This window comes from Tamandua tetradactyla, chromosome 1 (genome assembly GCF_023851605.1).
Source record: "Tamandua tetradactyla isolate mTamTet1 chromosome 1, mTamTet1.pri, whole genome shotgun sequence".
NCBI classification, from domain to species: Eukaryota; Metazoa; Chordata; class Mammalia; order Pilosa; family Myrmecophagidae; genus Tamandua; species Tamandua tetradactyla.
In genome coordinates, this window is record NC_135327.1 from 167,297,139 (window position 1) to 167,315,307 (window position 18,169).

Genomic DNA, 18,169 nt, shown 5'->3' on the forward strand with positions numbered 1-18,169 from the left:
TGCACGTTCCTGCGATGTGGCTATGATGGCATGGACATGCATCACCCCTGCTTCTTTCACGGCTCAGAATTGTCTATGATGTTAGGCTTTTCGTTGACTTCGTAATTTACTGACTTGAGATCAGGATAGCTTTTTCACTAATTTCTCTGCTTCAGTTAGTTGGGAAAAGTACTTTTACATTTATTCAAAAGTGAGGGTGGACCACGGTAGCTCAGCAGGGAGAGTTCTCACCTCCAATGCCTGGGACCCAGGTTCGATTCCTGGTGCCTGCCCATGCAGAAAAAGAAAAGTGAACACTTTTTTGTTCTCAGGGAATTATTTTAAATCGTTGAGAAATAGGATTTGTTTTTATCTCTCAGGATTATGTGGCTCCAATGAAAGGTGAAGTCAACAGTGTGCATGTTGGATGAGCAGGAGGGAAAAATGATCAATCAACAAGAGATTTAAAATGATAGAAAATAAGTGTCTCATTTAAGAGTATCAAATACCATTATCTGGTTTGGAATACAAAAAACAAAACAAAACAAAAAACACTTGTAACTTCATTTGAATATCAATGATATGCCACAGAATGCATTAACAGGTCCCAGTATTTATCTGGATTCTGGTGCCTTGATGTAATGTAATGAGCTCTGGCATTTTCTCAAAGTGCTAGCATGTTCCATTGAATGACAGGCAGGTACTAAATTGCCATGCTTTCGAATAAATCTACTACATAGGCAGCTCCCTGACTTTTTGATACCTCAATCTTGAATTGACAATGGCATTTTAACCATATGAACTGAGCACGTTTTAAGATATGGTTTGGAGGAAACGCATGATGATGTGTGTGGAGAGAAGCGTGGGATGCTGATAGGCAATGTGAAACCAGTTTAAAACATGGTAGTACGCAGCGGATACAGCACTGTTTCCAATGACATGATTGAATAGTCACTAAGCACACTTGGAAGCTATCACCATGAACGCCTTGATTTGACTACTAATGAAATTGTAACATTTTACATTCAACTGGGATTCAAAACATAAAAAAAAAAATTCCATATGTAGAGTTTGAACACTGTAAGCCATCTTGTGGTTTGGGAGGAAACAAATCTTTCTTCTCTCTCCTCTCATGGTTCTGATGTAATTTGTTCCTTATAAATTGCTATAGACCATCAGCTCTCATTGTTAGACTCCAAAGGCCACACAATGATTAAGATCAAGTTTCACTCACAGACTCACAGCAAGTGTCAGCCCCATCCCTACACCCCTGAAACCTCATGAATATTCAATTAAGTGCAGCTACTCCCAGCCTGAAGCTAACAGGAATCAGAGAGCTAAACAAGGGGGGTATTTTACAGCCAGAAAACAGGGACAATTATATTCTTCAGCTTGTGAAATTTAAAAAGCTTAGGAAAGGATAAAAGAATGGATAGGAAGCATGTGGGATAAAGAAAGGATTGCTAAAGCAGACTATTTACACTATCACTGTTTTCAACATATAATTATTACATTAAAGTGAGTCTAGGTAAAATCTGTATTTGATAAGCTATTTGATGTTTTATATGTATTATTTCCTGGTAAGGATATTCTCTTATGAATTAACAACAAATTTCTTCAAACTCTTCAAACATTTTTTATTTGGAAGGTTAAAATATATACAGAAGAAGAAAGAATGACAAAAATAACCTCCCATTTGACCAATTGTTTAAATAACCATTGTGTAATGTTAATTTATTTCACTGACACCCCACTCAATAATTTCTTCTCTGGAGAACCTGGGAAGCAAAGGCTTGCCATCATATAAATTCAATACGTATTTCTAAAATAAAATATTTCGCTATTTATTAATTTGGTATTATTAATACCAAAATACCTAAGAAAAGAACAGTAATCCCTTTATGGCATTGGTTATATATTCAGTGTTGACATATCCCAATTGACTGAGCAAAGGATTTTGTTTTGCTTTGTTTCATTGTTGGGTTTTTATAAGGCTCATATATTATGATTAACTGATTATGTCCATATAACACTTGCAGGTCTAATAAACAAATCTCAAAGTTCACAATTCTGGAATAAAACCCTTCCCTTTCTATACATGCATATACACCCACACAATCTAGTTCTATCCAAATTTCTCCACCTCTGTAAATTGTCTATCCATCTATTAGTTTCTTAGATCCAAATCTAGTAGGTTTAAGATCTGATTTTCTTTATCACTGTCTTTCCTCACCTCTCATGCCCAATCTATCACTAAGTCCTAACAGTTATAATAGTTATAACTCTAAAATATATCTTAACTGAACCACTAATAAGCATACCCACTAATCCAAACATAGCCAAAGTCAAAAATTTATCTCATCTAGACTACTGCAACACCTTTCTAACATGTCTTCTGTTTCACCCCGAAAATTTCTTCCCTACATTCTTTCATTAGCAAACCAGGACTTATCTGGCACATATTAGAATATATCACTGCAGTTTAAGACACTCCGATTTTTTCCCTTAAAATCTAAACAGAGTAGAACTTCTATTCGATGAACTGTAAGTCTCTACTTGATCTTGTATTTTCCTTTGGGACTTAATTCTACCAACTTCTACTTCCCCTGTTCTCAGACTTTTACATTAATATTGTCAGAGCTGTCATTTCAAAGCACTACAGAATGGATGAATCAAAACAATAGAAGTTTATTGTCTCATGGGTCTGAAGGCCAGAAATCTGAAGGCAAGGTTTTGGCAGGGACATGCTTCTTCAAATCTGTAGGGATGAGTTTTTCCTTGTCTCTTCTAGCTTCTGGTCATTTGCTGGAAATTTATGATGTTCTCTGCCTCAATCATCACATGGTACTCTTCTTTTTTCTGCCTGTCTTGATATCTTTGCCCAAATTTTCTCTTTTTCTAAGGACACCAGTCATATTGGATTAAGGGTCCACTCTACTCCAGTATTGTATTGGTTTGTTAAAGCTGCTGGAATGCAATATACCAGAAATAGGTTGGTTCTTACAAAGGAAATTTATTAAGTTACAAGTCTACAGTTCTAAAGCCATAAAAAATCTCCAGACTAAGTCATCCAGGGAAAGATACCTTGACTCAAGAAAGGCTGATGGGTCCAAAACACTTCTGTCAGGTGGGAAGGCAAGTGGCTGGCATCTGCTGGTCCTTCAGTTTCTAGTTTCAAACAGCTTCCTTGGGGGCATTTTCTTTCTGCATCTCCAAACATCTGGGTCTCCTGTTGGATCTCAGGCGTTTGCCAAAATGATTCCCTCTTAAATGACTCCAGTAAGTGACCCACCTTGAATGGGTAGAGACACATGTCCATTGAAACCACCTAATCAAAAATTCTCACCCACAACTGGGTGGGTCACCTCTCCGTGGAAATAACTTAGTCAAAAGGATCCCATCCAACAATACTGAATCAGGGTTGAAGAGCATGGCTTTTCTGGAGTACACAACAGCTTCAAACTTGCACAAGTATAATCTCATTTAACTTAACTATTAAATTACATTTGCCATGGTCGTTTTTCCAACTTAAGTCACATTCATTGATACTGAAAAATAGGGTTTCAACATACCATTTTGTTTTGGGGAATATAATTCAAACCATAACAGCCCACACCCTGGCTTCCCAAAATTCATTTTCTTTTCACATGCCAAATACCTTTACCCCCTCCTAGCATTCCAAATTTAAGTTATTACAAGATCAATTCTAAGTCCAAAATCTTATTATGCCCGAGGCAAAAATCCTCTCCATTGGTTGAACAATGAAACCTAGAAAACAAGTTATTTATTTCTAAAATACAATGGGGGGACAGGCATAAGGTAAAATGGAGAAATCTGGAAGGGAGAAAAGGATCAGATTTCCCAAGTAGGTCTGAAACCCAGCAGGGAAAATTCCAATAGATTTCAAGTCTTGTGAGCAATCTGTGGCTCAAAGCTCTGCACTCTGAGCCCACTGGAAGCAGTGGTTCTGCTCTATCCAATCACTGGAATGATATTGCACTTTCTTTGCACATTGGAGTGGTAGCCCTGTCCTCTTGGCCCAAGGAATTCCCTTCAGTCCAGGCATCTACATCTATGGCTCTACTCATTGAAATTATTCTTCCTTCATTCATTATGTCTCTGTCCTTTTCGGTCCAGGTTGGCAGCATTTTCATTGATAAAAATTCTTGAAAACCTTGTTGGTTGTCCATATAATTCATGGAGTTCCAAGTCATCAGACAATAGTGTTCTCCACAGATTTTGTCTCTGTAACATTATTCTATTCCTAGCTTATTTTAAGATGGCTGATTGAATCTATGGGTTGCATGCCAAGTTTCTTTAGGAGATGTTTGTTCAGTCACCCCCTTGGTCTTGTCTCTATACCACACTATCTGGATAGGTTGAGAAATTTGGAAATTGAAGAGTTCTTGCTCCTTTTTACATAACAATTCATTCTTCAATTTATCTCTTTCCTCTCATATTTCACTATAAACTGCCAGGAGAAACCAGGCTACCTTTCCGGAATTTGCTTGGAAATCTCCTCAGTTAAATATCCAAGTTCATCACTTCCAACTTCTGCTTTCCACCCCAAAGAGCACAATTCAGTGAAGTTCTCTGATACTGATAGGAAGGACTATCTTTCCTTCAGTGTAAAATGTTCCTCATTTCCATCTAATGCCTTACCAGAACTTTCATTTTCCATGGCCTTATTTTAAAATAAAGTCACATCAACAGGTACCAGAAGTTATACCTTCAGCATAACTTTTTGGTAGACACAGTTCAACCATTAACAGTTACTAAGTGAAAAGTGAGAACATTTGAAGGGAAAAAGAGTGGGAATTCCTATTTTAGCTACAAATACAAGACAGGTTTTAGCGTCCAGCCTGTGCTGGTTTGGAACTGTTATGTACCACAGAAAAGTCATGATTTTCTAATCCATTCATGTGGGTGCAGAATTATCATGGGTGGGACCTTTAGATTAGGTTGTTTCCATGGAGATGTGACCCATCCAAGTCAAGATAAGTTTTAATCCTCTTTGCTGGAGTCTTTTGTGAGAGGATAAAAAGATAGTAAAAGCTGAGAGAGCCCAGAGATGTTGAAAGGGAGAAAAGAATAATCCAGAGACATTTTGAAGAGAGCTGAAACCAAGTGAAGGAGGCAGAGAGAGAGAAATGACCAAGAGATGCAGAAAGAGGACTTGAGGACACAAAGAGCTCAGAGAGGTGCCGCTGGAGAAGCAAGCAAAGATACATGGAAACCAAAAGCAATAGACCTGGGAGTGAAGAACCAGCAGCCTTTCCATGTGAGAGGAACCCAGACATCATCGGCCTTTCTTCAGTGAAGGTAATTTCTTGTTGAAGCCTTAATTTGGACATTTCCATGGCCTTAGAATTGCAACTTGTAACTTAATAGATCCCCATTGTTAAAAACCAACCCTTTTCTGGTATTGCATTTCAGAAGCTTTAGCCAACTTAAAAACAACCTTTATATTTTGAATGATAAAATTATATTTTGAACGATAAAATTGACACTGCTTTTTAATTCTCATATTTTATCATGGTATGTGGAGGAGGACAGAGTAATTTTACCCTGCAATGTCTCAAAAAGTAAATAGTAGAAATATACATAGGGATCAGGTTGTGATGACATGGCGTGTTTATATTAACTTAAAAATAAATAACATCATTACAATATTGACTCGTGCTATCTAAATTTGTGGTATATCTTTCCTAATATTAAAGCCTCCTTTAGGTACTCTAGTTCTGATTCAAAATTGTATTTTATATTTAAATTTATAAATATTTATCGCTTACCATGTTCCAGGTGTAATATTAAATATCCTTCATCACACTTTCAATTCTTCTCTTCAGTCACTTTAGTAAATTTCTAATGAATGGCTTGGGTGCATGTTTGACTTGACCACTTTCCAAGAGACCTGCTGGTCAGGTTCTTTTTTCTTTAAAATTTGAAGTCAGAGCTATTTTGGATGTATATATTATGATTATACCATTTTATCTTAGCCCACAGATAATTTATGTAAAATAGATTATTTAGACACACATCAGATTGACCATTTAATTGAAATGAACAGTCAAGTTAAAAAAGATAAAGGGAAAAAATTTCCAACAGAAAAACATAATTAGTCAAATTAATTGCTTCTTCATAAAAGTCTTCCGTTAGCTTGGCATGATTATAATTTCAATTTACCTGAAATGTTTATTCTGTTTTATGAATGGATTTATTTTCTTTATATATTCCTATTTCCCTGTACTTTTATGTTTTTGGTTTACTTTAAAGTCTTTATTTGTTCTAGGCTCATTGTGGAGGTTTTTGTTTTGCTTCACCATTATGAGGAAAAATAACTATCTACAGCTAGTTTTTTGCCAAGAAGCTTATTCTGCAGAGAGCACTGTTGGACATGTAGATTAATAAAAACCATACCAACAGTCTCTCAAATGGGTAAGGTCCCCAGAATAAGAATCGCCAAGCATTTAGAGACCAAAAAATAACCTCAAAGAAGATTCTTACACAAATGTAAATGGATGTTCTTTCAAAGGAAGTATTTCCTCTCATTCATAAAAAAAAATTAAAACAGGTAATATCTATGAATAAGACAATATCATATCCAAATCCACTATATCCTAGAAGTTAATTAAATTCTCCTGGGTTATTGATATGCAGAAAAAGTTGAAGATACAGAATCTGTGCTACATAAATAATCAGAAGCCTCTAAGCTTCCTATGAATATTTGTTGCATAGGTGAACAAAGAAGGGACTATTGTAGAACTGTTAAACAACTAGGCACTAGATGGGGATAAAATGCAAACAATAAACATATATCTTGACTTTTAATCTTGAACAGATGAAGGTTCTGTCTTGAATATTCCAGATTTGGGCACACTATAGATGTTCAGTAAAGATTAGTCAAATTAATTATAAGATACACGGATATATCAAATTTTGTTAATTTTAGACAATCTTCAGTTACCCCAACTCCTGAAACTGGATCGAAATTCAAGGATTTTGGAGAAAGGCCAATGAGGCAATCTAAAAACTGATTTAAAATTCCTTAAGAACCATTAAGGAAGGAATACGCATTTTTCTGAATCTTGTTGCCTTTTACGTTTGAAATCAGTTGTCTGGTGTTTTTATAAACCTGATTATTAACCGCTTAAAGAGAATCTGGACTTAGAAAGGGATGCTACAAGATTAGGAAGATGTGAGTCGTTTCCATGACAACAATAGAATAAGTGGAAGATTTAGAAACCCATTTAAAATGCATTGTATCCTGTTGTCTTCAACTCTCAGGTACTGAAGATGGAAGTTAAATATTCACATAAAAGAATGAAAGAAAGAGTATGGCTGGGTGAATGTCAACTGGCAACCTGAATGCTACAGAACCTGCCACATTTATTTCAAACAAAATCACCTTGCTGAGAGTGAGTCTCAGTATTGCAGACTCAGGGTCATCATTTTTCATTGTTTTGATATTTGCATTATGATAGCATATCACTAAGAAATCATCACTTAAGGCCACAGGAGGTGAAGAGGCATCTGTTTCTTCAAATACAGGAAAACCACATGGTGCAGCCAAACCCCTGGGAGGCTTGAGTATAGAATTAGATTTAAATATAAAAACAAAACAAAAACATCAAAAAATGGCACTGTGTTTGTATGATTTTCTTTGTTGGAAATGTAAATTGGAAGAATTATTATCAAAGTATCACTGTCTTTAACTCTGCTAATTCTCCTTGATTCAGCAAGATAGCATTTCCCAAGGAATTTCCATCTACAAATTGAAGGTGAAGTCTTGGCTGGTTATGAAGAGTTAATAACTTCATATTTTCTTGTCTATGTTTTATATGCTAAAAACTGCTTAAACTGAATAATTGGTTTCAGGAAAATAGTGGTGAGATTCATTTAAATAAAGAACATATATTCACTAGCAATATCTCTATGACTTGAAAACAAGAGTCCCAAACCAAAAATTTATCAGTCATGGTGCAGTAGCTAAATTTTACTTGCCAAGCATTGTGATTTTTATTTCAACAAATTTTTTTGTTTTTAAGTAATCAAATTGTGGTCATCTGAATGCAATCTTTGAGTCATTATAATCTAAAGTTCCTAGAATTCCAATCCCAATTTTAGAACAGTATTTCTTTTAAAGTTGGCACTTTATAAACATTTGTTAAATAAATGAATATCTGAGTAGAGTGAATGAATTAACTGATATCTCCTTGCATTGATTTCCATCTCTTCATGCCTATATGACCACGTATTTATTATAAAGGAAAACCCAGTTATTATCCAGGCCAATATATAAACTTCATAAATGCCCTTTTCTACCTCAAGAAAATAGCATCATCTTATGTTTAAAGATACATTCAAAGCTGACATTTATCACCCCACAAAGAAGTGAATGTATTATAGGACTGTATGTGCCTGGGAGGCATTGGTACCATAAGCAGTTTAAACTAGTGTCAAACATGAACAAGAGGGTGACATGAAATGAAACCATATGTCAACAAAAAGGTGGGTACAAAAAAGGCTATAGCTGCTTTTCTCATAGTAGCGCAAAACGAGAAACAACCTAAATTTTCATCAACAGGAGTAGGAATAAACAAAATTGGTATATCCATTCAATGTGACATTGTTCAGCAATGAAACAAAACCGTACACAAACAACACATAACAATATTAATTAATCTCTAAAAAATGAGGCAGAGCAAAAAATAGTCAGGCACAAAAGGACTTATATCATATGACTTCATTTATATGAAGTCTAGAATAGGCAAAGCCTATCTATATTGGTAAAACTTAGAACAATGGCCGCCTATGGAAAGAGGTGGGTATGACTGGAAGGTGACATGGGAGAACTGTTGGCAATGATTAAAACGTTCTATATCTTGATTTGGATAATGGGTATATGGGAATATACACTCGTCAACAGTCATTGACCTGTGCACTTATCATATATGTATTTGATTGTTGAACTAAGGATACAGATTAGAATAATATAAGTTGCTTGCTATATGAAATGAATTATTTATACACACACAAACATGCATGGATCTTGAAAATATGTTGAGTGATAGAAGCCAGACTAAACGAGTATATTATTTATGGTTCTATTTATATTAACTTAAAGAACATGGAAGGCTTATATATGGTGATAGAAATCCAAATACTTCTTTGCCAGTGAGAGTGAGGGAGGCAACTAACTGACTGCAAAAGGGCAAGAGAGAACCATCAGAGAGGATGGATATGTTTCATATTTCGACTGGAAGGTTGGTGACATGGGTATATACATCTGACAGAACTCACTGAACTCCACACTAAAATCTCTACACTGCATGCAAATTTTAACTTACAAGTTAATAGCACATAAAGCTATGCAACGAAGGTAAACATGTATGATGGTTGATAGTCTGAATTGATCTTCTCTCATCTTAGCTATCTAAAAGATATGAAAGCACTATAACCCTTACTATACAGACAACCTGGAACTGTTGGGTTCTTGGACATTCATTCCTCATCGTTATGCTGTAGCAATGCAAAACATCATTTCCTATAAACCAACTAATTTCTGCTACAACATTGGACTATAGAAGCCATGGCTAAGTAGACACCAAACTATAGAAACACAAGGAAGAGAACTGACGTCCTTTTAGCATAAACAGCCAAATAAAAGCAGAGCATGGAACAAAGACTTTTTAAAAAGATTTTCAGAAATAAATCCCCACATTCAGATGCTGAAATGAATGAAATGAAAGCTAATTTGATATGAATTAGTTCTTCTTTGTGAAAACTATATATCAATGAAAATGTTGAAAGGTGTATATTTACTAATAAGGAAGAAACTATAATGTTTTTCTGAACTCTGTCTCTATGGGATTTTCTTTTATTCTGTTATTCTCCAACTCTCCTGAGACATGAAGACAGACAGCATGCCAAAATCTCAGCTTAGGTTCAGTTAGTAACAGGGCTGTCAGTAAACATTACTTTCCTTCCAACTCCCCAGAGACCAACTAGCTATTGACAAAAAATAAAAAATAATGAAACTGTTTATATTGAAATATAGACAACACAACATCTGTCCCAGAGCACGTGGTTACTCTGGTGAGGAGAAGACAAAAATACTAATTTATAACTCACAGACAGGCTTAAATTCACAAAATACCTGACTCAAAAAATTAAATATATAGTCCCCTCAAAAAAATCAAACAAAACAAAGTGCAACAAAAATGCACAAAAACTCTTCTGATTTATTACCGCGATGAACTATCTAACCCAGTACAATTCCTGACCCTAATTATTTTCTAAAGTTGCACCTTCTTCATCCTGTCACTCTTTGTCCAATTGACGGAAAGAGAGTATAACAAAATAAGAGTGCTGAGAGAGGAGAGAAAGACAATGTTTTATCAATTATGACAGGGATTTGCCATTCTAATAGAAGGGGAACAGAAAAGAAAAATGTCCTTGGGCACTCCCTGTTCGACATTGCTTCTCTTTGATAACTGCTTCTTAGATCAACACCTTTTTATATGTGCATTAAAGACAACTGGCTCTGTTCAAAGGAAATATCAGAAGAGGAAAATATTCAGTGATACATGTTCATCTACTATGCACTTTTTATTTTCCTCTAGTAAAATGCTTGAGCACATTATAGCTGTCATCTTTGAGAATTTCTGTTGAACTCATGTCACGTGGCAATTTGCAGTACAAATCTCCCTTCCTTTCCTATTACTCTAAAATCACATGTAAGAGAACCAATTCCTGGACCCTATAACTACTGAATAAATTTGTTGGATATTTTTAATTATCCATTATGAAGCATAAAATTTTCTACTGCTAAAAAACACTTTTAATGAACAACGACACCACTTCATCTAGGGAGAAAAAAGATGATAAAAAGTTGTGCAGAATTTGGCTTCCAAAAAAAATTTCTCTCCCAGAATAAATTATCTGTATTTAGATATTTTTAAATGTTACTATTTACTATATGTGTCTGTTGTGACATGACAGTACAGACCTCCTTTAAAGCATCTAAGGGCATTTTCTGTCATAAGGGAACGACAGGCTGCAATTTTTAAAATTCTTTTGTTAATTAAATTTCCCTTTCAGCTTTTTTTTTTTTTCAAGGGCAGGCAACTGGAAACAAACCCGGGTCTCTGGCACGGCAGACAAGAACTCTGCCTCGTAAGCCACTGTGACCCGCCCTCCCTTTCTTCTTATAAATGCTCAATCAAAAATGACGTCTTATCCCCCAAATATTTTTTTTTCCAGTTTTACTGTCTAATATTACTAGTGGCTTTATCAGAAAACCTCAGATCAACTTCTTCCATGTTCAATTTCTACAGGCCTTGCCCAACATGTACATAATTTACTTCAACCACAAATCTCAACTGTTCTCTTTGTGTAGCCTCTTAAGGGAGGCCACGGAAGTTGTGAGAGATAATACCTCTTTCTCATCATAAGATGGGATCAGTGGTAACCTTTGCAATTTTAGCCACAGTAAGTGTTCTGAGTTAATGGACAACTTCTTCCTACCAAAGAAACACACGCCTTCCAATTCCCAGCCACCAAAATGAAGGTTGGCTGAAAGGTCAACTGCAGCTTAAAAAGCAAAACTATTTTGTCCCATATCTAAAAATTTCCAAAAGAAAAAGTAAAAACAATAAACAAAACAAAAATAGATAGTTTCCCTATAAAGATGAAGACAATAAAGGTAATAATTATCCAAAATGAGTGTACAGTTAACATCATTGCTAATTTTGAATTTGTCTGTTTTATGAAAATTTATAAATGGCTGAAAACAAAACAAAAACCAGAATGGTGTTTCAAGTTCTTAATGTACTTGAAGGGGTTGTCATCTTCTGCACACGGAGTTGCATATGTAGGGGAACTAGCCTGCATAGATACGCAGGCTTCAGGTTGCAGAAGTGGATTTAGATCTGGATTAAGGACCTGGGAAGTTTGCAGTGTGCTAGGTGGGGTTGGGGTGGGAATCTGTGTGGCGTGCAGGTTTAACACAGGGGCCTAAGGAAGGCAGTGACCTTAGCATGGAAAAAGGGGACAAGATTATGCTGCAAAATTCACATGGTTCACAGGTCATTAGGACACCCTGACTCTAAGAGGGACTGCAGGTCCCCAAGCCACTGGCTGCCAAATTCTGGCCTTTGACAATATCTCTATTTTGTTCTATTATATTATTACATAAAGTAAACTCTGGAAACTTAAATACTAGTTTTTACTATATGTAAAATTTCCAAGTTTTCCATTATAACAGTAAAACTAGATCAATTCAGCATGCCCACATAAACGAATCTATGCATTATTCAATGGAAAATCAAATACACTGCTTTTTTCAATCTCAAAAGGCTTATCAACACTCTTTCACTGATGGAAGAGTTTGAGCACAAGCTAGATACATCCTTGGAAGTTTTAACACCATTGTTGCAACAAGAAATGAAAAGTGGAGTGTTTAGTTAGGAGGAATAGTGGCAGCTTGTCAACTCAGAAAGTGGTTCTTCCATAAGTGGTTCTTCCATTATATCACTCTTAAAGGAAGCATTTACAAATGGATTTGAGGAAAAAAAAAAAAAAAACTTCCTGAAAATGTAGTTTGGTAAATAAGCAAGATCTATTTTCAATGAAAATCATCTCTCAGAAATGTTTGTTTTTTCTGCTCAAAGAGATTATTTTAAGATACTTTGTCTATTTGCATTTTTATATACAAGAAGAAAATTAAGCGTAAATTGGCACACCTACTTTAGAAAGAAACTGCAAACGTGGTGACACCTCATGTCACGTCTTTGAGAAAGTAAAATGCTGTTTTAATTATTTACCATAGTTTCCATAATTAGATGCTTTTATTTTAATTTGGAGAGTTCTAGAATGAATTTAATTCTCTCTTCTTCAATTCAGTTCCAATGTGTGAAGACATAAAATGCATTTGTCCTGGTCAATGATTACATTTCCTAATCTTTTTCTTTAAATTATGGCTCATAAAGTGTAGCTTTCTGTGGTTAAGATAATATGGTCACAAATTTTCATATTTATAATTCCATGCTACAGCTTTGTCTACTCCTTGCTGAATATCACCATCCTTTCTAGTAGTCACACTATATTTTCACCTATCTTAGATTCAAGCTTTCCAAAACTGAAATTCCACAAGTTAGCTAGAAAAGTTCAAGACTTGAATGTGAATTTGAGCTCTTTTTTTCCTTCCATATGATAAAGTAAGAAAAATTACTTAAAACTCAAATAGTGTTTTCTATAAATAAGGAAATAAAGAATGCCCACTCTATTCTATTATGAGCCTGAATTTTAATTTCAATGAACAGTTGATTAGATAGTAAAATCAGTAATGCCAAAGATAAATTATAAATTCATTAACAGCTTTGATTTGTTTAGGATAAGAAAAAACATTGCTACTAGGAAAATAGCTCAGTATTGAGAAATATCAAGAGCTAAAAATTCTAATTTTCCCTAGTAGTGAAGAGTAGGCAGCAATCTTTCATCCACTACTACAGACATAATATTTATTGAACATTTTTTTCTAGAGAAAAAGATGTAGGACATGGGTAGAGAATTATTGGATATTGCTGGATAGAATGGCCTGACCAGGCCCACTGGAGTATGGTTTATGTGGGTGCTCAGGTGGCTGCCATATCAGATGAAAGGAATGGCTCTGACATTTAAGCCAAACCCTTTGCTGGACATTTTGCACAATATCTCATTTATTCCCCTCTATAACCCCACATGATAACTAGATCATGTTTCAGTTCCTACATGTAGAAATGGGGTGTAAATTCATCTCCATCCTGTCCCCTTAAAGTTAAAGGACCATTCTTTATAACAAATGCACTCACGTCCCCTGATTGGAGAACTCTGGGTTTTATCAATGCTGTGAATGAGAAGCAATTAGGTAAAGACATTTAAAGACTTCTATAAATGGAGATGTTACAGGATATATTTGCCCCAGGATAGAAAAAATTCACATCTTAGAGTCCAGAGAAAAGATTTATTCATTAATTGTGTGTGCTTGAATAAATCAGCTTCTCTGAGTATCGTTTTCTGAATATTCAATGTTCCCTACTTGGCAAGTTGTGAGGATTGAATGAGGTATTTACTTAATGTGCTTTTTAAGCTGTAAGACATTAGGCACATTTTTATTATAAATAGAACAGGAGTTTAATATTCAAATATCTATACATAAGGCATTATATTAGCACCTAAAATCTCATTATTTTAGCATAATGGTATAAGGACCTCTCCTTCCCACTCCTTAGCAAAACTGATGAAAAGTAAATTGAAAAATAATTTAAGCCTCTGAAAATGGTCATAAGGGCAGAGAGCAATTGAAGAAACATCTACTCAAAAAAATTTAAGAAAAGATGGTAAACAAGACAAGAGTTGGTAACATATGCACCAAGACCACTTCCTTCCTCCTGGCTCACTGTTCAGCACGGCAGAGACTATGCTCCAGACTAGGGCAGCCACGAACAAGGGTTTCTTTCTGCCCTAGCTCCCAGCCCAGAGCTTTTATTCCCAAGCATAGCAAGTTTGCAGCATTTTTCCTCCTGCCCTTAGCTGCCTGCTGCTGAAACTAGGTCCTGGGAATGTGGGTGAGAAGTGGAGGGCTTCTTCCACCCAACCTGCACTCATGAAATGGAGCCTCTACTCTGCATATGGCATAGTGAGAATAAGAGGCCCCAGCAGCCCTTACTGGGCTCCAAGGAAAGAGATGCAAACCAAGTAGACCTCAGGCTGCTATCCTCCTCCCCTAAAGCCTTTGGGTGTGTCACTCAGAAACTTGCCATTGTCCCCACTTCCAAGCTTCAAATCATGGCACATAGATTGCCTGGGGGAAAGGTAGGTTGTAAAACAATAGTTTCTAATCCCTAATCTCTTCCTGAGGAAGCTGACTTCACTTGCAATAGAACACAGAAAAATTTAAAGTTATTCTCAAGTACTGGGGAAGTATTGCTGAAAGACAGTTGAGAAAAGATTCCTGAATTTCATAAAACATAGCCTAGACTTTAGTCTGGATAGTTTGCACAAGTACTGAAAATTAAGTCAGTTTTGAGACACATTTCTGGGACCACAGAAACATCATTGATTTCTGAAACTTTTCACTGGAACCCTATGTAATTTGATTGGATTAGGTTGTGAAGGAATTTATGCCCTGGAACAATGTTGAAAATCTATAGAGCACTCAGTCAGAAACTAGTAGAGTTTGACAGCTGGGTGTGGTCAGGGAAAGGGGAGACGAGAGCATTACCAGTACCACTGTCATAACCGGGCTAACTGTGGTCAGACACAAAGTTGCATGTCTCTGAGCAACAACATCAGAGGCTTAACACCTGGGGATGAAAGGAAGGGAATAGACTCCTAAAATAATTCATCTGATCACTAACATATAAACAAGCAACAACCACAATTTCTTTTTATAATGTTTTTGTAGTTTTTCACATACAAAGTATTTAATCTTGGTTAAATGCATTGTTTTTTGCATGCTGTCTTTTTTTTTTCTAGTATAGCTAAAGATTTGCCTAAGCAAGTCTTTCAAAGAACAAACTTTTGGTTTTGTTGATTCTATTTTTAATTTACTCTCTGTTTCATTTACCCCCACTCTAATCTTGGTTATTTCCTCCCTTCTGCTCTCTTTGGGTTTAGTTTGCTCTTCTTTTTCTGTATAAACTGTGAGGTAGGACTCTGATTTGAGATCTTTCTTCTTTTTTTAAAGTAAGTGTTTAAAGGTATAAACTTTCCTCTCAGAACTCTCTTTGCTGTATGTCAGATTTGTAATGTTGTGCTTTTGTTTTCATTCAATTCAGCTGTTTTCTACCTTCCCTTGTGATTTTTCTCTTTACCCAATAGTCGATAAGTGTTTTCATTCAGCACTTGAAATAGTTCATCCTCCTGCCTTTTTTCCTCCATAGTTTCTTATGAGAAATCAGTATATAATATTATGGGCACCCTTGTAAATAGCACATTACTTTTCTCTTGCAGCTTTCAGAATTCTTTCCTTGTACTAGGCATTTGGCAGTTTGACTATGATGAGCTTGGACATGGTTATCTTTGAGTTTATCCTTTTTTAATGTGTATATTCATAAAGTTTGTTGAATTTGGGGTTTATTATTTCTTTGAAAATTACTTCTTCCCCCTTTTTTTCTGTTCTTCTTAGACTGTGATAATGTGCATACTGGTATGTTTGATGGTCCCTCACATGTCTTCTAAATTTAGTTCACTTTTTTTCTTTTTCATTTTTTCCTCTTTGGTCCACAGCCTGAATAATTTCAATTGTCTCATCTTCTATCTCACTGGTTCTTCCTTCTCCAAGCTCTAATCTGCTCTAAGAAATTTTTTATTATGTTTACAGTGGTCTTTGTCACCAGTTTTCTTTTTGGTTTCTTTAAAAATTTCTACCTCTTTATTGAGATTCTCATATTGTTCATTCACTGTTTTCCTGATGTCCTTCAGCTCTCTCTCTGTAATTTCCCTTGTCTCTTTGGGCATAGCGAAGATCATTTTTCTTAAAGTCCTTATCTGATATGTCCAAAGTTTGATTTTCTTTGCTGATGGTTTCTCAATTTTTATCCTTTTCCTTTGAATTAGCCATCATGCCCTGTCTTTTATTTGTTTGTAGTCTTTTGTTACACATTGCACATTTTAATATTTTGATGTATTAACTCTAAACTGTCTGTTCCTTAAGTTTGTATCTAGCTAATGGAATGGCAGAGATTTCCTTGAGTGCTAGAAGCTGATAAAAATAAACCAAGAATTCAAAAATGTCTTCCACAGTGTTTGCAGATTGACTCTGTGCTGGCTGATGCTCTCCTTCACAGTTTAGTCATCATTTCAAAGAGAGCAGCACAACCCAAGAGGGTGGGGTCCTCCCTGTTTCTTTCTGACAGAGTGCTGACCTTGGTTTGTACTCCTGGCTTTAGACTTCCTTCTATTACAGGCATCTGAATGCCCCATCTCATCGTATATCATAAGGACTGCCCCGCTAGGGGGCACTGCAACGCTACTCCCATACTTGGGGGTTCTATGGTATGTCTTAAAGCAGGAAATCCTCTGATCCAGACCATTTTGATTTAACTTTTTTGTACATTGTTTGCTGTAGCTGTTTTCAAGCTGTTTTTGCTTGCAAGACAAGGATTTGATTGTGAACCAAAGTAGAGTTTTCTGGTCCAGTCTTTCGTTAATATAATGCACCCCAGTAGGTGCATAGGGTTTAGTCTGTTTCATCCGGAACAGGGCCAGGAACTGACAATGGGAGCATATGTCATCCCACACAGTGTCAGGGAAGAGGTAGGGTAGGGATCAGCAAGGGGTCAGGGCAGCTCCTGCCATTTTTTTTAAGTTACATTTTCTTGTTTTGGCACTTGCCCAGTTTCTCTTATTCTTTAACTCATTTCTGGACTTTTGAGGAAGATGGCTCTGTCAATTTTTGCTAATTGTTTAAAGTTTCTATGAGGAAGGAACACTGGAGCACCTTCTGGGTTGACAGAACGTCACTCAAACTCAGGGTTTCTTTTTGAGGTGATAAATATGTGCTAAAATTTACTGTACTGTAAATAGATTGCTATGCTGTAATAGATTTACTGTGTAAATCTATTGCTGATTTTATCTATTACTGATCATATTAAAAACAAATGACTAGTATGCTTTAATTGGATTATTACGTAGTATGTGAATTATATCTAAAAAAGTGATTGAAAAAGAAAAAAATATTATTTCAACCATGAATGCTTTAAGCTTGAGTGTTAAATATGCAGGACTATTCTTCACTTTCACAAAAAATATATGGTTTCTTCCAAAAAAAGTTTTTTAGAACCATGTCAAACTGTAGGTGTATTTTCATTTTATATATTTTGATGAAGACATATGTGCAAGAAACATGTATCTTTCCTCTTGATTTTAACTTGAGAGAAACAGCAGAAAAATGTAAAATATGGAAGCTGGCAAAGGACACCTGTCCACTGATTGACGACCTGACAGAGAAGGTTTGGCGTATCCGTAACTTGGAAAGCACACATGTTCCCTGTGTCTGTGTGGGATGATGGGTCTGATGAAGTCTGATTTTGCAAGTTTTTAAAAAGAAGTCTTGAATCCAGAATTCTTTTCAATGAAATGTAAAAGTTAAATGATGCTAACTAGTTCGCATAAGTATATGAAATTATTATTATAAAGATCAGAA